General features: G+C 39.8%; 1 protein-coding gene and 1 pseudogene across 2 annotated transcripts in view; both read right to left on the bottom strand.

Moving 5' to 3' along the window:
• ABCB7 (ATP binding cassette subfamily B member 7) overlaps positions 1 to 26,612 on the bottom strand; it is a 170,911-nt gene that overhangs the window by 60,789 nt on the left and 83,510 nt on the right. The window lies entirely within an intron of this gene.
• On the bottom strand, positions 6,754 to 7,724 carry LOC307095183 (protein AF1q-like; annotated as a pseudogene). The gene has a single exon. The product of its transcript is annotated as a protein AF1q-like (transcript).

The following is a 26,612-nucleotide window of genomic DNA, read 5'->3' as shown; positions in this document are numbered from 1 at the left end:
CCACTGTATATATGTACCATATCTTCTTAATGCAATAATCAGTAGAAGGACATTTAGGCTGTTTTCATGTCTTGGCTATTGTGAATAATGCTGAAATGAACATATAGGTGCAAATACCTTTGTGAATAAGTGTTTTCAATTTTTTTAAATGTATTTTATTGATTTTTACAGGGAGGAAGGGAGAGGGATAGAGAGCTAGAAACGTCGATGAGAGAGAAACATCGACCAGCTGCCTCCTGCACACCCCCTACTGGGGATGTGCCCGCAACCAAGGTACATGCCCTTGACCGGAATCAAACCTGGGACCTTCCAGTCCGCAGGCCGACGCTCTATCCACTGAGCCAAACCGGTTTCGGCCAGTGTTTTCAAATTTTTGGGGTAGACACCCAGAAGAGGGAATTCTGAATTTTTTCAGAAACCTCCATACCGTTTTCCAAAGTGGCAGACCAATTTACAGTCACACTGGAAGTGTGAGAGATCCTTTATCCACACCCTCTCTACCACTTATTATTTCTAACAGGCGAGAGGTTGTATCTTATTGTGGTTTTGATTTACATGTCCCTTATGTTGAGCATCTTTTCATATACCTGTTGGCCACCTGTAGGTCTTCATTGGAAAAGCTCTAAACATTTTTAATCATATTTTTTGTTGTTGTTGAGATGTATGAGTTCTTTATATATCCACTTATCAGAGGTATTGTTTGCAGATTACTTTTCTCCAACTTGGTTGGTTGTTTTTGTTTGTTTTGTTTTGTTTTGTTGATGGTTTCTTTAGCTGTGCAGAAGCATTTTAGTTTAATGTATTCATTTATTTATTTTTGCTTTTACTTTCCTTTCCTTTGGAGTCAACATCACAAAAATCCCTATTAGACCAAGATCCTTAAGTTTAGTGCTTATTTTTCCTTCCAAGTATTTTATTGTTTAAGGTCTGATTTCCAAGTCTTTATTTTCAGTTATATTTCTGTATGGTGTCAGTTAGCATTCTAGTTTCATTCCTTCACATGTGGTTTTCCAGTTTTCCCAGAACCATTTATTGAAGATGTTCCTTTCTACATTCTTTATTTTTAGCTCCTTTGATGAAAATTAGTTGCCCATATATGTGTGGGTTTATTTCGGAGCTCTCAATACTGTTCCATTGGTCTATGTATCTGTATTTTTCTGCCAATATCATACTGTTTTCATTAATAAACCCCATTGATCATGACATATAATCCTTTTAATATAGTGTTGTGAGTGCGATTTGTGGGGTAGAGAATAATAGGAATAAGGATCTGGGCTGGAAAGGGATAGTCAGCCAGCAGGCCGAGATGGTAAGGAGGAAGCTGCATTGCACCAAAGCCGTGTCCCTGGACGACAGGCATAACAACCAACTGTGGAAAGGAAAAGCCACATGCCTGCTGGTGGCTGGGGAATCTGGACCTAAGACCACTGACGCAAAAAGGCTGCACTACAAAAGGTGGCAGGAGGAATGCAGTGTTAGGGGGAGAGAAACCCACTGTATTGTGGTTGTTTTGTAAGAATCTTAAAGGCTGCCAGAGAGAGACAGAAAGTTACATATAAGGGGTCTCCCATTAGACCATCAACTGATTTCTCAACAGAAACACAACAGGCCAGAAGGGAATGGAATGAAGTATACAAAGCAAGGGACTGAATCCAAGAATACTCTATCTAGCAAGGCTATCATTCAAAATCAAGGTGAAATCAGGAGCTTTGCAGACAAAAAAATGATAGAGTTTATTACCATCAAGGCAGCAATGCTACAATCAAAAGACATAGGGTAGCTGAAAGGATAATAATACATAATACATAGTTTTCAAGAGACCCACCCCAGAACAAAGGTCTCATAGACTGAAAGTGAAGGGATGAAAAATAATTTTCAGGCAAATGGAAATGAGAAAAAAAAAAGCTGGGATGGCAATAAATATATCTGACAAAAATGACCTCAAAGTGAAGACCATACCAAGAGATAAGGAAGGCCAGTTAATCCTATATAATAAAAGCCTAATATGCTAAGTGCCCAGTCGACCAGTCGGCCATTCAACCAATCAAAGCATAATATGCTAATGATATGCTAAGGCTGCTCAACCACTTGTTATGATGTGCACTGATCACCAGGGGGCAGACAGTCGACCAGTCGCTATGACATGCACTGACCACCAGGGGGCAGAGCTCCAACCAGTAGGTTAGCTTGTTGCTAGGGTCCGACCAATTGGGACTGAGTGAGACAGGTCGGACATGCACTGGAGCCCTCCCACGGTCCTTCCCTGGCTGGCCAACCTCCCGTGTCCCTCAGCGGCCCTAATCGTGCACCAGTGGGGTCCCTCGGTCTGGCCTGCACCCTCTCTCAATCAGGAACTACTCAGGGGATGTCGGAGAGCCTGTTTTGGCCTGACCGCACAGGCAAGGCCAAGGGACCCCAATGATGCACAAATTCGTACTCTGGGCCTCTAGTAATACTATAGGAATCGATTCAACAACAGGATATAATTCTGGTAAACATATATGCACCCAATACAGGAGCTCCCAAATGCATAAAAAGACTTCTGGAAGATATCAAGGAAGAGATTGACAGCAATACAATCATAATAGGAGACTTTAATACACCATTGACACCACTGGATAAATCCTCTAGACAATAAATCAGGAAAGAAACAGCAATTCTAAATGACTCACTAGATCAGATGGAATTAATGTACATCTTCAAAAAATTGCACCCCAAAGATATGGAATGAATATACATTCCTCTCAAGGGTACATGGGACATTTTCAAAGATAGACCAAATATTAGAACACAGACGAAGTCTCTACAAATTCAGGAAGATTGAAAGCATATCAAGCATCTTCTCAGATCACAATGCCATAATATTAGAAATCAACTACAAAAAAATTCAAACATTGGAGGCTAAATAGCATGCTATTAAACAATGGTTTACCAAAGAGATCAAAGAGGAAATAAAAAACATTTTGGAAACAAATGAAAATGAAAACACAACAATCTAAAATCTATGGGACACAGTGAAACCAGTCCTGAGAGGGAAGTTCATAACACTACACCCCTAGCTAAAAAAAATTAAAAAATAAAAGAAAAACTGGTAATAACTTATCTAAGCCTACAACTTAAAGAACTAGAGCAACAAGAAAAGCCCAGAGTAAGTATAAGGAAGGAAATAATAAAGATAAGAACGGCAAAAAAAAATGACATAGAGAACAATAAAATACAAAAGATCAATAGAACTAAGAGCTAGTTCTTTGAAAGGATAAACAAGATTGATGAACTTCTAGCCAGGCTCACAAAGGAACAGAGAGAGAGGACCTAAATTTAAAAAAAAAAATCAGAAATGAAAGAGGTGAAGTAACAACTGATCCCACAGAAATACAAAAGATTGTTTAAAAAAAATACTATGAACAACTCTATTCCAAAAAACTGGAAAACCTAGATGAAAATGGACATATTCTTAGAAAAAATACAATCTTCAAAAACTCAATCAAGAAGAATCAGAAAACCTGAATAGGACAAGAACTACCGATGTAATTGAAGCAGTATTTAAAAACTTCCAGCAAACAAAAGCCCTGGTCAGGATGGCTTCACAGGGGAGGTTTACCAAACATTCAAAGAAGAACCCCAATCCTCCTCTAATTATTCCAAAAAATTCAAGAGGAAGGAACATTTTCAAGCCCTTTATATGAAGCCAGCATTACCCTAATCCCAAAACCAGATAAAGTCACTTTAAAGAAAGAGAATTACAGGCCAATATTCCTGATGAACACAGATGCTAAATCTTCAACAAAATATTAGAAAATTGCATCCAAAATGAACAAAATGACCTCAAAAAGTAAAAAGATCATACTCCATGACCAAGTGGAATTTATTGCAGGGATGTAAGGCTGGTACAATATTTGCAAATCAATAAACATGATACATCACATAAACAAATTGAAAGTAAAAAAAACCCACATGATCATATCAATCGATGCAGAAAATCATTTGACAAAATCCAACACCCTTTCTTGATAAAAACTCTCAGAAAAGTAGGAATAGAGAAAACATAACTCAACATAATGAAAGCCATATATGACAAGCCTACAACCAACGTCATACTCAATGGGCAAATACTAAAACCCTAAGAACAGGAACAAGACAAGGATGCCCACATTCACCACTCCTGTTCGACATAGTATTGGAACTGCTAGCCATAGCAATCAGACAAGAAGAAGAAATAAAAGGTATCTGAACTGGAAAAGAAGTAAAGCGGTCATTATTTGCAGATATCAGAATATTGTACATGGAAAACCATAAAGATGCCATCAAAAAACTAGATTTAATAAATGATTTCAGCAATGTAGCAGGATACAAAATTAACACCCAGAAATCTATGGCATTTTTATACACCAATATTGAACTCACAGAAAAAGAAACTTTAAAAAAAATCCCACTTACCATTGCAGCAAAAAAATTAAGATACCCAGGAATAAACTTAACCAAGTATGTAAAAGACCTGTACTTGGAAAACTACAGGACATTGAAAAAAGAGATAGAGGAAGATATAAACAAGTGGAAGAATATACCATGTTCATTGACTGGTAGAATCAACATCATTAAAGTGTCCATACTATCCATAGCAATCTATAGATTCAATGCAATCCCCATTAAAATACCAACGGCATATTTCACAGACCTAGAACAAACTCTCCAAAAATTTATATGGAATAAAAAAAGATCCCGAATAGCCATAGCAATTTGGAGATAGAAGAGCAAAGTTGGAGGGATGACAATACCACATATCAAGTTATATTACTGTTGGTGGGAATGCAGACTGGTATAGTCACTGTGGAAAGCAGTATGGAGTTTCCTCAAAAAGTAAAAACAGAACAGCCTTTTGACCCACCAACCCATGTCTGGGAATATATCCTAAGAATCCCGAAACATCAATCAGAATAAATATATGTACTCGTATGTTCATAGCAGCAGTATTTAAAATAGCCAAGATCTGGAAGCAGCCCAAGTCCCCATCAGTAGATGACTGGATAAAGAAGCTGTGGTACATACTAGTATACACAGTGGAATACTATGCAGTTTTAAAAACAAGGTGTTAGGATGGACCTAGCGATTATTATGCTAAGCAAAATAAGTCAGAAAAAAAAACACACGAATACCATATTATCTCACTGATACGTGGAATCTAACAAAATAAATGGACAAACAAAATACAACTAGAGGCATGAATACATGGAACAGACTGACAGCTGTCTGAGGAGAGGCGTGTGGGGACTAGATAAAATAAGGTGAAGAGATTAGTCAAAGAACATATATCTATAGCCCATGGATACAGACAACAATGTGGTGAAGGCCAGTGGGCACTGTGGGGGCTGGGTGGAGGAGGGTACAGGGTTGGGAGGAAGGGGAACATCTGTAATAGTGTCAGCAATAAAAAATAGACTTTTCCCCTTTAACCTTTATAATATAGTTAATTGTTTGATACTCTATTTTGAAAAAAAGGTTGTACTTTCCCCCTTCTGTCTATTTTGTTATCCTATTCAAAGTTTTGCATACTTTTGTCTTTTTGTTTCAGGTACAATTGCTCCATTCAAAATTACTTGAAATGCAGATCTTGTGGAGGTAAATTCTCCTAGTTTTTTTCCTTACTAGGATTGAATATCTTTATTACAAAAATGATTAAATGGGAGTACAAATCAGCATCAAAAATTTTGTAAGGAGTTGGAACAGGATGTAGGGTAAGAATATGATTGTTCATTTCATGGTCTCAAGATATGTGAAAAACTTTCCCTGAGACCCATTGATCAATATACATCTCAAATGCAGGAAGGCAAATCTAAAATACTGAGGACCTAACCCGATGCCTTTTAGAAACAGAATCAAAACCATACCAAATATTATAATAGCAAGATTGCATTTTAAGATTTGAAATTGAGTGATTTTCCTCAGAGTTGTCAAACTCTAATTAGGAGCAAAATTGTAAAGTGAGTAGGCTTGAAGAAGAAATACCCTTATGAGAGAGATTGGCTATTTCTAAAATGATTCAGGTCTTTCCCCTATTTTCAGATTCCAAGATATTATTGCCTCTTGTTTCACATCTTTACCCACAATTTCTCTAAGAGGAGAATGATAAAAAATCAAGTGTGTTATCACCTTACCTTTTAGAAATCCTACTGTCTTGTACCAGATAATCTCACATTAAAATTTATAAGGTATTCATCAACCCTTGAAGAAAAAACTGTATTTATTGACCTAGAGCAGAAAATTAGGAAGGTATGAGCAATCTCAAAATCTGATTAAAATTAGGTTTAAAAAAAATCAGTCCTGCCCTAACCGGTTTGGCTCAATGGATAGAGCATCGGCCTGTGGACTGAAGGGTCCCAAGTTCGATTCCGGTCAAGGGCATGTACCCTGGTTGCGGGCACATCCCCAGTAGGGAGTGTGCAGGAGGCAGCTGGTCGATGTTTCTCTCTCATAGATGTTTCTGGCTCTCTATCCCTTTCCCTTCCTCTCTGTAAAAATTCAATAAAATATATTTTAAAAAAATATATCAGTCCTTCTATTTTATGGGGCTATACTACTCTCTGGTTGCCCTATCAGGCCTGTTTTCTGTAATAAATAAGGGGAGGAGAGGAGGAATCCTTGTGACACAGTAAGTACTCCGTTGCTTAAACCCTTTGCTTTGGGGCTTGAAGGTTTTTGAGAAAAATTGATACAATAAATGAATGAACAAATGAACAAATAAATAAGACACAACTCTGGCAGACTTAACAGCACCACCTCAAAACAATTGAGGGGAGAGAGCAATATTAATAGGGGAAAGGAGGGAAAGGAAGAGACTTGAAAGGGAAGACAATGAGGGCACTGTGGGTGAGAAAAGTATTGGGCTTAGAGTAAGTCCAGTTCGAAGGAGTGGATGCTGGCAATGTGAGTTCTCCAGAACTTGAAGGTGCTGCACTAAAGGAGGGCACGCCTTCAGGGATTTTCTCCTGCTCTGTTTCAGTTGCTTGCTGGATCATTTTGACAATGCTGTTGTCCTTGACCTTGTAGATGGATGTATCTGACAGATCCAGGCTTCCCAGCTCTGACAGATCCAGTTCTGGAATGGGCATCCTCCAGAAAAGAAAGAAGTGGTACTGACTATTCACAGGGACCCTCATAACTGTTATCAATGAATTACTAGTCTGCATTCCAAAGATGGAGGGAGGACCCGGCTCTGGACCCTGTTATGGGATAGAGAAAAAGGCAACAGTGGAGACATTGCTGGCTTTGTCTTCTTGCTCTCCATCTTCTGTGTTTCAGTTTTTGTTTTTGACTGGGAAAGTCTTTATTTCTCCTTCCTATCCAAAGCATAACTTTGCTGAATATAGAGAGTGTGGCAAAGTAGATTAACAGTCGTCCATATGGAAAATGATATAATCCTATATAATAAAAGGCTAATATGCAAATCAACCGAACAGCGGAACGACCGGATGCTATGATGCACACTGACCACCAGGGGGAAAACCCTCAATGCAGGAGCTGCCCCCTGGTGGTCAATGCACTCCCAAAGGGGGAGCACCGCTCAGCCAGAAGCCAGGCTCATGGCTGGCAAGTGCAGCGGCGGTGGCAGGAGCCTCTCCTGCCTCCACTGCAGCATTAAGGATGTCCAACAGCAGGTAGCAGGCCTAAGCCATCAGTCGGACATCCCCCAAATACTCCCGGACTGCAAGAGGGCGCAGGCCAGGCTGAGGGACCCCTCCCCCCGGAGTGCATGAATTTCATGCACCAGGCCTCTAGTAATTAATGATAAGACAATAATAAATTGTGTTTCCCTTATTCACAACTGTAAGCCTGTAAACCTCTTTTGCCTCACCTTGTATTGCTCTTGGCCAATGGTTTCTCTTTTTCAATATTTTGAACATTTCATCCCACTATCTCCTGGCTTATAAGTTTCTGATAAAAGACCTGATTAAAATCTAATTGGGTTTTCCGTCTAAGTTACTCTTTTTATACTTGACTGCTTTTAGAAATTTTACTTGTCATTAATTTTTGACAGTTTAAATATAATGTATCTTGAACAAGGTCTTTTTGCCTAAATAATTAGGTGTTCTGTTAGCTTCTTGAATTCAGATTAGTTCTTTGCTTAGGTTTAAGAAGTCCTCATCAATTATTCATTTGAATAGGCTCTCTGTACTGTTCTCACTCTTATCTCCTTCTGGTATATCCAACATTTTTATGTTGCCCTTTCTATTGGAGTCAGATAATTCTCGAAGAATTGTTTCAATTTATAAACTACTAGAGGCCCAGCGCACGATTCAATCGTGCGGGTAGGGTCCCTAGGCCTAGCCTCCTGCGATCAGGGCCATCTTCTGCCTGTTCGCCAGTCCCCAGGCCCAATGCTGCCTCCGCCGCCGCCACTGAGCTGCCAGGCTGTTGGGATCACCAGCTCATCCCCAGCCGCTGCCGCTGCTGCTGGGGCTTGAGGCGCTGACGAAGGGGAGCACGGCAGGGGATCCGGGTGCGGACAACCGGCTCCCCGCCTCCGATGGCAGCGGAGCTGGGCAGGGGATCCGGGTGCGGACAACCGGCTCCCCGCCTCCGATGGCAGTGGAGCTGGGCAGGGGATCCGGGTGCGGACAACCGGCTCCCCGCCTCCGATGGCAGCGGAGCTGGGTGTCCAGGGTGTCCGAGGCGGCCCCCCTCAGCGGCCGCCAATCCAGCCGTTGAGAGGCAGGGGGGGCGGGGCGGGAGTCCCTCGCCTCTCAATGGCCGTATATGCCACCCCAAGTCCCGCCCCCCAGCCTCCCACCGCCCAATCGTGGGCGTAGCGGAGTGATGATTATTTGCATATTGCCTTTTTATTATGAAGGATTGGTTCTCTCTCTTTTTCCTCCTGAGTCATTTCTTGGTTTCCATCTTTGAGCCCACTCATTCTCTCTTCCATGTCCTCAGGTCTATATCTAATGCTAATACAGTCTTCATCCCATTTATTAATTTCTTCAGCTCCAGAATTTCTATTTTTTTTTTTTTTGGTTGGTTGTTTCAGTTTCCATCCCTTTGGTAAAAAGAGGGAAGCTTCATTAATTTTCTTTCTGAACTCACTGCCTTTGCTAGTTCTCTTGTTTGTTATTGAGCTTCTTCATAACTACAATAATAAATTCTCTGTCCTTTAAGTCACAGTATTCTACAACTTTGAGTTTGGTTTCTGGAGACTTTTCTTTCAGTACTCCCATGTAACCTTGGTTTATCAGGGTATTTGATAGATTGTTTCTGCCTGCACATTTGAGGTAATGAACTCTTTTCTTATTTAGATACTAGAGGCCCGGTACATGAAATTCGTGCACGGGTACAGTCGCTAGGCCTGGCCTGTTATCAGGGCCACCCTCCCTGGCTGCCAACAGCCGGCCCCGCCCCCCAGCTGCCAGCAGCCAGCCCTGCCCCCCCCCCACCAACCCCTGGTTCCCAGTTCGCCATTGGGTTATTGGAGCCTGCAGGCCAGGGGGAGGGACCAAGAGGTTGGCCATTCCCGCCCGCTCGCCAGCCCCGTCTCCCGCTGCAGGTCGCCCTCTGTGTGTGGGGTGACCAGCGGCCTGGGGGCCTTGGCTTGGCGCCGCCCACATCCACCGCCACCACTCCTGGTTCCCCATTCTCCATCGGACCATCAGAACCTGCTGGGTAGGGGAAGGGGCCAAGAGATTGGCCGGCAGGCCCTGATCGGGTAATCGGGGCCTGTGGGCTGGGGGCAGCTCCTGCGCTGAGTGTCTGCCCCCTGGTGGTCAGTGCGGGTCATAGCAACTGTTTGTTCCACTGTTTGGTTGATTTGCATATTAACCTTTTATTATATAGGAGGGTGACTTTGCTATCAACAATTTTGAGCATTTATTGATAGGCAGGTACTTTCTTTTGTCTACCAGTGAATGGTGTTAGAATGTAAGGTTTTTTTCCCTCTTATTAAGCACTATTTTTGCATCTGGGATTGAGGTGAAGCACCATAACTTAGGTTAAGGAATATGCCACACACTCACTGGGATTGTGGGTGTCCCCTCTGTGACTGGCTTGCCTAAGTTAACAGCACCATCACTGTGGTGAAGAAATGTGGGAGTGGTGAAGAAATGATATTGCAAGTTCCCTATGCTATTTCCTTTTTACTAATGTTGTTGGCCTCACTATGTGTTTTGAAGGTGTCTCCACTGCAGCTACTAGACTGTCAGGATGGGTGAGGAAAGAAAAGCAAGTTTGTGCTGCCTAGGCTGTGCCACTGTCAATAAGAGAACTGGGCACAAACTGTGCTGTCTGTGGGTAAAAGCTTTCTTTTACGAGCTCTGCTGGGAAGTATGAGACAGATTTGCTTTCTGCAGTCCTACTATCTGACCCTGAAATGCCACCAGCAATTATCTTGGGCACCAACAGGCTGTGTGTGACTTCTTAGCTTTCTTTGCTAGGATCTTCAGGGAAGGGTGCAACTAGGTTGGCAAGCTTCTGACCCACCGATTCTGATGAGTCTGACATGATGGGGAATGAGGAAGTGCGATGTCTCTTCATGGGGGAAAACTATATCTGCTTCTCTTATGTTCCAGGCTACATTGTAAGAGTTGCAGCCCAATTTCTCCATTACTTCTACACTCTATGGAGGCAGGATGGGCACCGAGCTGAATCTCAGGAAACTGTCTCTGTCCTTTCTCCATACAGCCTCCGCTGCTCAATACAATCTACTATCCTTGGATTTTTCAGGTGTGTTTGTGTGTTGAAAAAGGGATCAGTTGTTGGGTTTTAGAAGTCTGACTAGTTGTAATTTATATTATTCTATTACATTTATTTTTATTACATTTATTTGGGTGAAATTGGATAACAGGATGCTATGTTTAAGGTGTGGACAATTATGTTACAAAATGTGTATATTGCACTGTGTGCCCACCAACAAGTCAAATCATGTCCCCTCACCATATATTAGCCTCCCTTTATCCCCTCAACCCCACCAACCCCTTCCTCTGTTGACAATCAGATTTCTGTTTCTGTCCACAACTTTCAGTTATATATCCCAAACATGAATGAAATCATATGGTTCTTAGATTTGTCTGCTTGAGTTATTTCACTCAGCATAATATTCTCAAGATCTATCCATGTTATTGCAAATGGCAGTACTTCATCTTTTGTTATACCTGAGTAGTATTCCATTGCGTATAAATACATCTTCCTTATCCAATAATCATTGAAGGACACCTTGGTTGCCTCAGTGTCTTGGCCAACATGAATAATGCTGTAATGAACACAGGGAAGCATTTATCTTTAAGAATACATTTTGTCGAATTTGGGGGGTATATACTCAGAGGAGGCAGTGCTAGGTCATATGGTAGCTCTATTCTTAATTTTTTAAGGAAACGCCAGACTATTTTCCATTGTGGCTGTACCAGTCAACATTCCCACGAGCAGTGAATGACAGTTCCCTTTTCTCCACAACCTCTCCAACACTTGTTTCTGCTTTTGCTTTTTATCAGAGTCATTCTAACAAGTGTGACGTGGTATCACATTGTAATTTTGATTTGCATTTCCATAACTGCTAGTAAGGTTGAATATCTTTTCATGTATATATTGGCTGCTTATATGTCCTTCTTGGGAGAAGTGCCTGTTCAAGTCATCTTCCCATTTTTTAATTGAGTTGTTCATTTGTTTTCGAGTGTTATGAGTTCTTTGTATATTTTGTGTATTAAAACTTTGATGGAAATAGTATTTGCAAATATCATCTCCTATCTGGTCAGCTGCCTCTTTGTATTGTTATCAGTTTCTTCTGCGGTGCAGAAGCCTTTTAGTTTGATATAGTCCAACTCATTTATTTTTGCTTCTACTTCCCTTGCATTTGGAGTCAAGTTCTTAAAATGTACTCGAAGATGAAGGTCAGTACGTAAGTTTAGTTCCTAAGCTTACTTTTATGTAATTTATTGTTTCAGATATTATTTTTAGATCTTTGATCCATTTTGAGTTAATTTTTGCACATGGGGACAGACTATAATCCAATTTCATTCTTTTGTGTGTAGCTTTCCAATTTTCTCAGCACCATTTATTGAAGAGGCTTTCGTTACTCCACTGTGTTTTTCTGTGACTTTGTCAAAAATTATCTGCCAATATACATGCCGTTTTATAGCTCAATTCTGTCACATTGATCTGTAACTCTTGTTTTTCTGCCATTACCATGGTGTTTTATCATAGCTCTATAGTATAATTTGAAGCCAGGTAGTGTGATACCTCAGGTTTTGTTGTTTTTTCTCAGAACTGATTTAGCTATTTGGGGTCTTTTGTGGTCCCATACAAATCTTAAAATTTTTTGTTCTACTTCTTTAAAGAACGACATTGGGATTTTTATGGTGATTGCATTAAAATTGTATATTACTTTGGGTAATGTGGCCATTTTTAACTATGTTGATTCTTGCTATCCATGAACACGGGATATTTTCCCATTTTGTTGTTGTGGCTTTTACTCTTTTTTTTTTAAATAAAAAAATATTTTTTATTGATTTCAGAGAGGAAGAGAGAGGGAGAAATAGAAACATCAATGATGACAGAGGATCACTGATTGGCTGCCTCCTGCATGCCCCCTACTGGGGAATGAGGCCTCAACCTGGGCATGTGCCCTTGATTGGAATCAAAACTGGGACCCTTCAGTCCACAAGCTGATGTTCTATCCACTGAACCAAACCAGTTAGGGCTCTTTTACAATCTCTTTTAATAATGCTTTGCAGTTTTCAGTATATAGGTCTTGCATGGTTTTTGTTAAGTTTATTGCTATGTATTTTATTTTTTTGGTTGCAATTGCAATAGGAATTGTCGGTTTGTTTGTTTGTTTTTTTCATTTCTTTTTCTGACATTTTGTTGTTAGTATACAGGGAGGCAATGGATTTTTGCACATTGATTTTATATCTTGCAACTTTTCTGTATTTGTTTCAAGTAGTTTTTTGGTGGACTCTTTAGGGTTTTCTATGCTCAGAATCGTGTCATCTGAAAAAAGTGACACTTACTTCTTCCTTCCCTATTTGGATGACTTTATTTTCTTTCTCTTAACTTCTTGGTTTGGGTAGGACTTCTAAAACTATGTTGAATTGGAGTGGTGAGAATGGGCATCCTTGTCTTGTTCCTGATTTTAGGGGAAAAGCTTTCAGTATTTTTGCCACTGAGTACAATATTGGCTGAGATTTTATCATATACTAGAGGCCCGGTGCACGAAATTCATGCACATGGCAGGGGGGTCCCCTCAGTCTGGCCTATGCCCTCTCACAGTCTGGGAGCCCTCGGGGAATGTCTGACTGACAGATGTCCGACTGACAGATGTCCAGAGGGAGCAGGCCTTAGCCAGCAGTCGGACATCTTTAGCGCTGCCACGGGGCAGAAGAGGCTCCCGACACCACTGCTGCACTCGCCAGCCGTGAGCTGGCTTCTGGCTGAGCGGCGCTCCCCCTGTGGGAGCACACTGACCATCAGGGGGCACCTCCTGCATTGAGTGTCTGCCCCCTGTGGGAGCACACTGACCACCAGGGAGCACCTCTTGCATTGAGTGTCTGACCCCTGGTGGTCAGTGCACATCATAGCGACCAGTCATTCTGCCGTTCAGTCGATTTGCATACTAGTCTTTTATTATATAGGATGGCCTTTATTATGTTGAGGTACTTTCCTTCTATTCCTATTCTATTTAGTGTTTTAATCATCAATGGATGTTGTATTTTATGAAATACTTTTCCAGTATCTATTGATAACATATGATTTTTTTTATCTATTCTTTTATCGATGTGGTGCATTACACTGAATGATTTGCATATTTTGAACCATCCTTGTGCCTCTGGAATGAACCCCGTTTGATCGTGATGTATCATTTTTTTATGTATTATATTTGATTTGATAGTATTTTGTTTAGGATTTTTGCATCTGTATTCATCAGAGATATTGATCTGTAGTTTTCTTTTCTTCTGTTATCCTTGCCAGGTTTTGCTATCAGAGTTATGTTGTCTTTATTAAATATGTTTGGAAGTATTGCCTCTTCTTCATGTTTTTTGGAAGTTTCAGAAGGACAGGTTTTATTTATTTAGAAGTAATTTTTATTGTTGATAGTATTACAGATGTCTCCAATTTCCTTCCTTTACCCTCTACCTCCTAGGTCCTATTCACTCCCCGGGGTCTTCAATGCCCTATTGCCCGAGGCTATGCATTATTATATAAGTTATTTGGTTTATTGGTTCTTGTACCTCCACCACCCCTCCCCCACTTTGTCCCCACATCAAGGTATGTCAGTCTGTTCCATGTCTCCATGCTTCCAGCCAATACATTTTGTTCTTAAGATTCCACAAATAATGCAATCATGCGATATTTTTCTTGCTCAGATTGGCTTATTTTACTTAGCATAATATTCTCTAGGTCCATTCATTCTGTCCCAAAGTGAAAGAGATCCCTCTTTTTTACAATTGCATAGGTTTAAAATTTTTTTTTTAATGTTTGGTAGAATTCACTGGCAAAGCCTTCTGGTCCTAGGCTTTGAAATTTAGGGAGGTTTTTGATGATTGTTTCAATTTCCTCAATGCTTATCAGTCCATTTAGATTTTGCAATTCTTCATGATATAGTCTAGAAAGGTTGTATATTTCTAGGAATGTATCCATTTCTCCTAAGTTAATGAATCTGGTGGTACACAGTCATCCATAGTATTTCAGTATGATCCTTTGTATATGTGTGATGTCTGTGGCGACTTCTCTTTAATTTCTGATATTGATTATATGGGTCTTTAATCTTTTATCCTTAGTGAGTTTAGTGAGGGGTTTGTCAATTTTATTAATCTTTTCAAAGAATGAGCTCTTTTTTATTATTTTTTTTGTTTAGTCTTTCTGTTCTCTATTTCATTCAAGTCAGCTCTAATTTTTATTATTTTCTTTCTTCTACTGACTTTGGGTTGCTTTTGTTCTTTTTCCAGTACATTAAAATGTAATATAAGGTTGTTTACTTGGAATTTTCCTTGTTTCTTGAAATAGGCTTGTACTGATATAAATTTCCCTGTTATTTCTGCTTTTATTGCATCCTAGAAGTTTTGATATGTCATACTGTCATTCTCAATTGTCTCTATATATTTTTATCTCACCTTTATTTCTTCTGTGACCCAATCATTTTTTAGTAATATATTCTTTAATATCCATGTATTTGTGGGTTTACTTCCTTTTTGCAATTGATTTCTAATTTCAAGGCATCATGATCAGAGAATATGCTTGGTATAATTTCAATTTTCTTGAATTTGTTGATGGTAGTCTTGTGGCACAACATATGGTCTATCCTTGAGCATGTTCCATGTGCACTGGAGAAGAATGTACACTCTGATGTTCTGGGGTGAAAGGCTCTGTAAATGTCAATTGTGTTCATTTATTGTAATGTGTCATATAAGGCTGATATTTCTTTATGGATTTTGTTTGGATAATCTATCTAGAGGTGTTAATGGAATAGTAAGGTCCCCAACTATGATTGTTTTGATCCGTTTCTCCCTTCAGTTCCATGAGAAGTTGCTTTGTATATTTTGGTGCTCCATGATTGGGTACACCTATATTAAGAAGTATTATGTTTTCTTGATGTAGTGTCCTTTATCATAAAATATCCATCTTTGTCTCTTGTTATTTTTATTATCTTGTAATCTATTCTGTCACGTATAAGTATGGTCATACCTGCTTTTCTGTGAATATTATTTGCTTAGAGAATCATTATCCACACTTTTACTTTGAATCTACCTTTTTTTCTTTGCAGCTTAGATATCTCTTGTAGGCAGCATAACAGTTGGTGTTTTTTTTAAATAAATATGTTTTTATTGATTTCAGAGAAGAAGGGAGAGGGAGAGAGAGATAGAAACATCAATGATGAGAATCACAGACTGGCTGCCTCCTGCACACACCCTACTGGGGATCGAGCCCACAAACCAGGCATGTGCCCTTCACCAGAATCAAACCAGGGACCCTTCAGTCCACAGGCCGACACTCTATCCACTGAGCCAAACCAGCTAGGGCTAGTTGTGTTGTTTTTTGATCCACTCTCCTACACCATAACTCTTTATTGGTGAATTTTGTCCATATACATTTAGGGTATTTGTTCATGTATCAGGAATCATATGGCCATTTATCTTTTGTTTTTTGGAAGCTCTGCATCTTTTGTGTTTTTCCCCTTGTGTTTCTGTCTGTTGTTTTTGTTTGGTGGAATTCCATACTTCTTTCCTGTTTCCTCTTTAAGTTATGTGTCTTAATTTTGGGGTTTTGGTGTGTGGTTACCTATAGGTTTATGAAAAATAAAGTTGCATATATATAGTAATTTTTTTCTCTTGAGTGCCTCTGATCTCTGTCCACCCTTGCCAGTTATGACTTTTACCCATTCCCTTTAATGTTTTTGTTGTCACAAATTATCCATGTTTATGCTGTAATTTTTGGGTGATCTTACTTTTAGTGTTGCAACCTTATGCTCTTTATTTCAGGTAGAATTGCCTTGTATATTTCCTGCAATTGAGATTTTCTGGTGATTAAATCCCTCTGTTTCTGTATGTCTAGGAAAGTATTTATCCTTCATATCTAAAGGATAATTTTGCTGGATATATTATTCTTGGCTGGTAATTTCTGTCTTTCAGTCGTTTGAATATTTCGTTCTACTCTCTTCTGGCTTGTAGATTTTCTGCTGAGATGTCAGACAATATTCTGATGGGTTTTCCTTTGTAGGTCACTTCCTTGTTTTCCCTGGCTACTTTGAGAATTTTCTGTCATTCATTTTTTACAATTTTAATACAATGTGTCTCGGGGAGAGCCTCTCAATTGATATAATTAGATGTTCTGTTTGCTTCTTGGATTTGAGGACCTAGCTCTTTCCATAGGTTTGGGAAGTTTTCTTCCACTATTTATTTAAATAGACTCTCTGTTCCTCTCTCCTTCTAGTATTCTTAAAATTCTTATGTGCTTTTTCTGATGGAGTCAGATAGTTCTTGTAGATCTCTTTTATTTCTTTTTATGGTCAGGTCTCTTTCTTCTTCCATCTTTGTCATTTCTAGATTCCTATCTTCAATGTCACTAATGCTTTCCTTCATCTGGTCAGCTCTGTTTCCTATGCTCAGTAGTTCACTACTAATCTCTAATTTCATGCTTCATTTCCAGGATTTCTGATTGGTTCTTTTTAAAAGTTTCAAGCTCTTTTGTAAAGTACTCATTTAGTTCATTAATTTGTTTAATGAGTGCACTGAATTGCCTGTCTCTATTTTCTCACATCTCCTTGAGTATTTTCAGACCTGCAATCCTGAATTCTCTGTCATTTATATAACATATTTCCATGTGTTTCAGCTTGGTTTCTGGAGATTTTTCATTTTCTTTCTAACAGTCCTCATTACCTTGGTTATTCATGGTATTAGCTGGTCTCCTCTGTCTAGGCATCTATCGAATTACTGGCCTTTCTCTAGCAGCTTTCTCTGAAGAGGTTTTTCTACTATTTTCTGGTAGGTGTTGCTGAATCACAAGATTTTTACCTCTGTGGTCTCCCAGAGCTGAACTTCTTGGTTTTCTGTCCGACAGTACAGACAGTACAGCCATGATGCTTGTGGGTGGGATTTGTTTGCCCTCACCATAATGACCACCCGGGACCTCAGCCACAGCCCCATTTACCCCACCTGGGGATCAATCATAGAGGGGAAAAAGTATTTCTTCCGCAACAGCCCTCTGTTTTCAGATAATGTGCTCCTCAACCCAACACCAAGGACAAATGGAGACTAGTTTGGGGAGTTCATGGGGTGGCAAAGCTAAATTGCTTCATTTCTTTGCCTGAAACACCCACATCTGACAGCAGAAAGCTGCGGCAGAAACCCTATGTTGTGTCCTTGCCCCAGGTCTTGTGTCCTTGTCTAGGCATCTCAGTTGGCTCAGCTGCTTTCACACTGCTAGCCCTGCTGGAGAGCCCACAAAGACTCTCTGTTCCTATCAGCCCACAGTAGCATCTGCCACCATCAGATTCCTCCCCTCTCTGGCAGAGCTGTTACCCACCTCCTGGCTTCAGGGCTACAAATGTGGCCATCTGGGCTTTCCTCCCTTCTTGCCTCTCCATTTATTCCCAGTTGTCCACCTTTAGGACTCCACATTCTCTCACCACTCACTCACTGACTTACCCAGAGCAACTTCCAGTCCTGCAAGCTCCATTTGTGTTAAGTGTCCTATATAGGTATACCATTTTATATCTTTTATACTGTATTTCTATGTTTATATACACAAATATTTATCATTGTGTTATAAATGCGTACAGTATTCAGTATAGTAACATGTACTGGTTTGTAGCCTATGAGCAATAAGCTACGTCATAGCACTTAGGTATGTAGTAAGCTAAAGCATCTAGATTTCTGTAAGTGCACTTTACATTATTTTCACAATGTCAAAATCACCGTACAATGCATTTCTCAAAACATATCCCTTTTGTTAAGTGATGCATGGCTACAATGTAATTTATCACTTTAACAGGCTAAAGAAAATATATCAAATGATATCAATAGATGCAAAAGAAGTATGGGACAAAATCTAGCACCTATTCATGATAAAAACTTTCAGCAAACTGGAAAAAGAGGGGAATTTCATCAACTTGTTTAAGAACATATACATAAAACCCTATAGCTTACAATATACTTAATTATGAAAAACTAGATGGTTTTCTCTTAAGGTTAGGAACAAGGCAAGGATGTCCTGTCTTACTGCTATTGTTCAACATTATACAATAAGAAAGAAATGGAAATAAAAGCAAGTAAATAAAATAAAAAGTATACATATTAGGAAGAAAGAAATAAATGATTTTTGCAGATATGATTATCCATGTAGAAAAATCCAAGAGTCAACAAAAAAACTCCTGAAATTAATAAGCAAATATAGCAAAACTGAAGGATAAAAAGGTAATATGCAAAAGTCAATTGCTTTCCTACATTCATCCAATGAACAACACACAATTTAAAATAAAAAATATAACACCATTTAAATGAGTACTAAAAAATGAAATAATTAGGCAGTGAAAATTATTCTGTACAGTACTTTAATAATGAATACATAACATTATGCATTTCCAAAATCTATATGAGGAAACTTAGAAAACTCTGATAAAAAAATCAAAAAACAACTAAATGATTGGAGAGATATTTCACATTCGTGGATGACTCAATATTGTCAAGATGTCAATTCTTTCCAAACTTGATCTATATTGGCGATGCAATCCCAATCAAAATCCCAGCAAGTAATTTGGTAGATATGAACAAACTGATTTTAAAGTTTATATAGTAAAGAAAAAGACCTAAAATATCCAACTCAATATTGAAGAAAACAATATTGGAAGGCTATCACTACTTGACTTCAAGACTGACTATAAAACTACACTAATTAAGACAGTATGATAAGGGCAAAAGAATAGACAAATACATCAATGGAACAGAATAGAGAGTCCAGAAATAGACAAATATACACAAAAAATAGTTAACTGATCTTTGGCAGCAGTGCGAAGGCAGCCCAGTGGGAAATTTTCAAAAAATAGTTCTGGAACTAATTTTTAAAAAGTTTTTAGACACTGATCTTATACCTTTTCCAAAAATTAACTCCAAATGTATCACAGACCTAAATGTAAAGCACAAATCTATAAAAATTCTAGAAGATAACATGAAAGAAAATCTAGGTGACCCTTAGATGCAACACTAAAAGCACAATCCACAAAACATTGATAAACTGGACTTCATCAAAATTTACAATTTCTGCTGGGAATGAAAATACAGCCACAAATTGAGTGAAAATATTTTCAAGACATCTGACCAAGGACTGGTATCCAAAATGTATACAAAGAACTCTTACAAGTCAATAGAAAATGAACAACCCAATTAAAAAATGGATGAAAAGCCTAACCAGTGGTTAAGGAAAACAGGGGGGTGGGGGCATGCGTGGGGAGGGGTGTGGGATGGGAATGGGGGGATGAGGACAAATATGTGATACCTTAATCAATAAAGAAATTTTTTAAAAAAGGAAAAAAATGGATGAAAGACCACACACGTCTCACTAAATAATATATACAGATGGCCAAAAAGCAAATGACAAGTTATACGTCATATAAGGCAAATCAAATTAGAATAAAAATGAGATAACACTACACATCAATTAGAATGGCTAAAATTCAGAGCAAATGCTGACAAGGATGTGGAGCAACAGTAACTCTCAATCATTGCTGGTGGGAATGCAAAATGGAACAGCCAGTTTGGAAGACAGTTTGGCAGTTTCTCACAAAACTAACCACAGTCTTATAATATAGTCTAACAATTGCATTCCTTGGTAATTACCCAAATAAACTGAAAATTTATGTCACACAAAATCCTGAACAAAATGCTTATTGCAGTTTATTTACAATTGCCCATATCTGGAAGCAACAGGTGAATGGATAGACACATCATGGTACATCCACACAATGGAATATATTCAATAATAAAAAGAAATAAACTCTCAAGTCACAAAAAGACATAAATGACTCTGAAATGTAGATTGCTAAGTGAAACCAGCCAGTCTGAAGTGGCTATACATTATATGATTTCCAATTATATAACAGTCTGAAAAAAGGCAAAATTTCAGAGTAAAATGATCATTGGTTACCAAGGATCTGGGAAGATGAAGAGAGAGATTAATAGGTGGAACACATGGAATTCTTAGGGCAGTGAAAATTATTCTGTACAGTACTTTAATAATGAATACATAACATTATGCATTTCCATGAACCTATATATACTAAAACACACAGTGAATCCTAATGTAAACTATTAATTTAGTTAACAAGAATAATGTATTTTTTGCCGAAACCGGTTTGGCTCAGTGGATAGAGCGTCGGCCTGCGGACTCAAGGGTCCCAGGTTCAATTCCGGTCAAGGGCATGTACCTTGGTTGTAGGCACATCCCCAGTAGGGGGTGTGCAAGAGGCAGCTGATCGATGTTTCTCTCTCATCGATGTTTCTAACTCTCTATCCCTCTCTCTTCCTCTCTGTAAAAAATCAATAAAATATATTTTTTTTAAAAGAATAACGTATTTTTATAATTGGTATATCAATTGTGAAAATGTAGTACATGAATAGAAGATGTTAGTAATAGAAAAAAACACACCTGTTTTTTAGAGAGCTTGTGCTTGGGGTAAGGGGTGGTGGGAGAGAGGTCAATGGGGGGAAAAAGGATACTCATGTGATACTTTGAATAATAAAGAATTTTTAAAAAAGAACATTCTGTACTTATTGCTTAATTTTCTGCAAGCTTAAAATATAGTATTTTAATTTTTAAAAGTACTCCAGGGTATAAATTATACTACTCAACTTAAAAGGATTTAAGTAGCACTGTTTCATGTTATAAAATATTTTTCATAAAATTTTAAAGAACCAAAGCTAAGCAAGAAGTGCATGAGTCATTTGAAGTTACAAATATCAAGTTCGTAGTTACTGAAAAGCTCTAGCTCTTGCATGAAGCCTTTCCTAAATGCCTAATTGTTAACATTCCCATACAGCTTCATTTGTGACTTCCTTTGGGTATTTTTAATGTTATACATTATCATCATTTATATATTTTATCCTTCAATATACTACAACTCCAGAAGGGCAAGGAGCACATTTTATTCATTTTTGTATCTCCAGTTGCAAAGCACAGTACCTTGTATTTAACAGTCACTTAACAAATGTTTGTTTGCTCAACACATATCGCTATAGTATGAATATTTGTGTCCTGCTCCTGCGCCACCCCCACTCAATACAGGCAGTCCTCGGGCAACGTACATCATTTCATGGTTACGTCACCATCTCCCATTTATTTATTAAAAAAAAACATTGTCATTTCGACATATGTACTTATGTGCTTTATATGTTTATTATTTATTTACCACAAGTAAAGGTCAGGAATTATCTTTCTTTTAATTTTTTTTCACTGTCTCGCTTCATTACTGCTGTGTATGTGCTCCATGAGAGTGACGTAGGTGCTTATGTAGGTGGGTTCTGACTTACGGCAAAAATTGCATTCCGTCTTGCTGTAGGAACGGATCTCCAACGTAACCCAAAGACCTACTGTACATAGGTTGAATTCTAACTCCCAGGGTGATAGTATTAGGAGGTGGAGCTATTAGGAGGTGTTTAGGTCATAACCACAGAGGCCTTACAAATGGGATTAATACGCTTATAAAAGAATCCCCAGAGACCTCTTTTGTGAGGTTAAAATGAAAAAAACAAACAAACAAAAAAACAATGGATCAGTGCATGTTATCTGTTATAGCAGTCAAAATGGACTAAGACACATATATTATCCCTTATTTTATATAATGCTTTCTTGGAGAAAAGGGGTATTGATTATATTTTTATAAATCATACATTCTTGTAAAATTATTTTATAATTTTAAATATGGTTTATTTTCATTTCCAACAGATTATTGAGACTATATTTTTGAACATGATACTTTAACTTAATGTGCCCCCAAATTCTCTGTCAACTAAGTTATTTCCCAAGGTGATGGTGGTTAGAGAATATGAGTAATGAGTAAACTTTTATAATCTATATATATAAAAGGCTAAGTGACCCACCATACATCTATCCGAACGTCCGGTACCTATGATGCACAATGGCAATTTAAAAATAAACATTGACTTGCACATGCACGATACATATAAAGCTCTCGCTGGCGCCAATCGCACAAGTGTGTTTTGATCTGTCATTGTCGATCATGAATTTGGTTGACGCTTCTATTATAGAGAAAGAGTGAATAGCAATATTAAAATATTTCTTCTAATTAATTTCCTTTCAATGTGCACAAATCTATGCACTGGGCCACTAGTATTAACCCTTTGCACTCGGATGTCGAGTGTGACTTGACACGGTTAGCTTCGGTAGCAGCTCGAGAAAAAAGCAAGTGAGTGCAAAGGGTTAAAATAAACATTTATTTTATGAAATCAGAATTTAGTAAATATGTTTTATTTTTTATTTTTAAAATATATTTTTATTGATTTCAAAGAGGAAGGGAGAAGGAGAGATAAAGCATCAATGATGAGAATCATTGATCTGATGCCTCCTGCATGCCCTCTACTGGGGATTGAGCCTGAAACCTAGGCATGTGCCCATGACCAAATCGAAGCCGGGACACCTTCAGTCTGCAGGTGATGCTCTATCCACTGAGCAAACCAGCTAAGGCAGTAAATATGTTTTATATTTACTTTAAATCTTGGCACAGTTGTATGTAATATACTAACAGAAAGGATGCATTTAAAAAATCCTCAGAAGATCTCAAAATCCCCAGATTAAGGATGATGTGATGCTCCTATAACATATGTGTGGATGGTAAGAAAAGGCATTAGATATTATTTGTAGGAATTTAAGAAATGAAGCCAAACATTTTCTCTGTCTCTCTTGGCAGCAGAACCCTTAAAACATATGTCATACTGAGCTCTAATGTAATATAATAGAATTGCTACAACTTGGATAGATTATCAACACATCCTCTTTTCTTCCTCTAGGCTGCAAGGCCTCTCTAAATAATACAGTTTATTTTAAAATTCTTTGCTAGAGACAATGATAGCATTAAGACCCTCGGAATAAAAAGAGCATTAAAAGGAAAGTAAGTAAGCAGATGGTATGCTGTAGCCCCATATGTTAAGCATGAAATCCTCCTCCTTTTTAATTCTCACTTGATATTTCTCATTTTCTGTCTTCCATCTCTCTGATGGATGCCTCAGGCCTCATTATGAAATCACCACCCACTGTTACGATGACAGGGCAGCATTCTTTTAGAGCTAAGAAAGATCTTGAACCCTGTCCTAAAGTTCTCAGAAGTATCTAGAGGAGATAAAGAAGACCAGATTGGTCCAAAGTGCTTATATGCCAAAGAATATAATCAGGTTCAGGAAAAAAATAGGAAGCCAAGGAATTAAAAGGGTAATAATCCATCTTTGCACACCAATTATAAATAACTGCAATACTCCTCAGAAATAAACAATGACCAGGTTTTAAAGATTTGAGAGAGTGATCACTTTTAAAGTGAGGACAGTACAGAAGATGGAAAAACAATGTTAGGACTGTTTAAATGCTACTATGCTCTATATTCCTAAAGTTATTCTATGGTCTGGTTCCTGTCTAATAAAAAGAAAACTGTTTTTCTATATGCTCTGAAAGTACCGAGTAAGTACACATAATAACATCTGGCAATTTCTTCCAATTTCTGAACAAAAAGGAATCAAACATACGTTTTGAGGATAGATTTTTCTGTTTTCTATTTTTAAATTTTAATTTTCAATTAAAGTTTACATTAAATCTTATTTTATATTACTTAGAGGTGTATAGCATAGTATTTTAGACAATCATGTATTTACAAAGTGAGCCCCCTGATATTTTAAGTACCCAACTGGCACCAATCATAGTTATTACAATACTAGGGGCCCAGTGCACGAATATGTGCATCATGAAATAAACTGTGGGCCATGAGGCTGCGGTGGGCACAGGGGAGGGTCTTGGCCCATCCTCCATGACCCCGCCTGGCCCCTCCCAACAGGGACCACAGTCCCCTCTCTGCCAGCAGCCCCGCTCCTGACACTACTGGTTCTACACGCTGATGGCGCTGGCCCCATTTGCACCCGCTGACGGCGCAGAGCGATTGGGGCCGGCACCAGCAGCGGGTGCGAGCAGGGCCGGCGCCATCAGCAGGTGCGAGCGGAAGCTACAGCCCCAATCACCCCTCAGGAGCAGGGGGAGGTGGAGAAGCCCTCAGGGATGATTGGGGCAGGCAGCCACCGCTCACACCCGATGATGGCACCAAGAGATTGGGACCAGCGCCGGGCACTAGCAGCGGGTGCAAGCGGCAGCTCCAGCGCCAGCAGCGGGTGCAAGCAGGGCCATCGCCAGCAGCAAGTGTAAGAGGCAGCTGCCAGCCCCAATTACCCCACAGGAGCAGGGGGAAGTGGAGAAGCCCTGAGGGGTGATTGGGGCCAGCAGCCACCTCAGACCCGCTGATGGTGCTGAGCCATCAGGGCCGGCACTGGCAGCAGGTGCGAGCGGCAGCTCTGGTGCCGGCAGCGGGTGCAAGCACCAGGCTGGACCGTGGTGTGCGGGAGCAAAGAATTTTCCGTTACCACCAGAGGCTCGCCCCGATGACAGCAACCTGCGACTCACCATGGTCTGGGAGCCCTGCTCACCTGCTCCACCATCCTGCCATGGCCGATGCCCACCACAACGCACGCTCTGCTGACTGCTATGTTCCGTGTGCAGCCCCTGGTGGTCAGCGCACATCATAGTGACTGGTTGTTCAGTTGTTTGGTTGTTCTGCCGTTCGGTCTATTTGCATATTAGGGTTTTATATAGATTAATGACTATGTGCCTTATGCTGTACTTTATATCCTCATCACTGTTTTATAACTACCAATTTCTGTTTCTTAATCTGTTCATCTTTCAAATAGTCCCCCACTGCCCTCCCCTCTGGCAGCCATCAGTCTGTTCTCTGTATCTATGAGTCTGTTTCTACTTTGTTTGTTCATTTATTTTGTTCTTTAGATTCCACATGAGTGAAATTATATGGTTTTTGTCTTTCTCTGACTGGCTTATTTTAATTAGCATAGTAACTTCTAGGGAAAACCATACTATCGCAAATGTTAAGATTTCATTCCTTTTCATAGATGAGTAATGTTGTATAGATATATCTACCAGAACGTTTTTATCCACTCAACTATAGATGGGTATTTGGGTTGTTTCCATATCTTGGCTATTGTAAATAATGCTGCAATAAAAATACAAAAACAGAGAAGGAGCCAAGATGGCGGCGGAGGTGAATGGCTGATCTGTTGCCTCGCATGGCAGTTTCGGAAATACAACTAAAAGATGGACTGGTGAGCGCGACGACACCTGCTCGCGTCTCCCCAGGCCGGGCGACTGCTCCTCTCAGTCAGCACCTCAGCCCCCGGGGCCATGAGCTCCTGGGCGGCCGCGGCCGCTGCTGTGGCGGCGGCCGCGGACTCGGCACAGTGGCTCTCGGTGAAGGAAGAGACCATCTTTCTGCAGGACGGGCCCATCCGCGTCACCGACCTGGCCGAGCTGCTCAGTGAGATCCTCTAGGCCCCGGAGACCGCCAACACCGACTTGGAGGATTTTTAGGACTTCCCGTCTTACATTCAAGTCCTTTAGCCATTTTGAGAGAGGAGAACCAAGAAGGCAGCAAAGTTAAACAAAGGAACTTCGCCGCGCACAGCAATTGCGGGGATACAACTGGAGGACAGAGCGTCTGCCACCCAGAACCACAGGAGAGCTGGCTGAATGGTGGATTTACAGCTAAGAGGGAAGAGGAAAGAGCGAACTCGGAGGGGCTGAGGTGCAGAGGCGCGTGAGTCGGGCTGGTGGCGGGGGAAGGGTCGTGCGGCTTTTGTTCCAACCCTAGGGGAGATTAGCTCCCCATCACCCTGAAATCCAGCTTCTGGGGACTCGCGGGAGACCCAGACGCCTGCGGGGAGAGGCTGGACTCTCGGCCTTCGTGTCGGAGAGTGGGAGTAACTTCCTTGTGGAGGTGCGCCCAGCAATCAGTGTTTGCTGCGCTGGAGTGCGGAACGAGGGGGCTTGGAAACGTGGAAAGCAGAAAAAGCAGGCTTGCACCCATTTCG

Source organism: Cnephaeus nilssonii (genome assembly GCF_951640355.1).
Source record: "Cnephaeus nilssonii genome assembly, chromosome: X".
Classification (NCBI taxonomy): domain Eukaryota; kingdom Metazoa; phylum Chordata; class Mammalia; order Chiroptera; family Vespertilionidae; genus Cnephaeus; species Cnephaeus nilssonii.
This window is presented reverse-complemented; position numbering and strand designations above follow the sequence as displayed.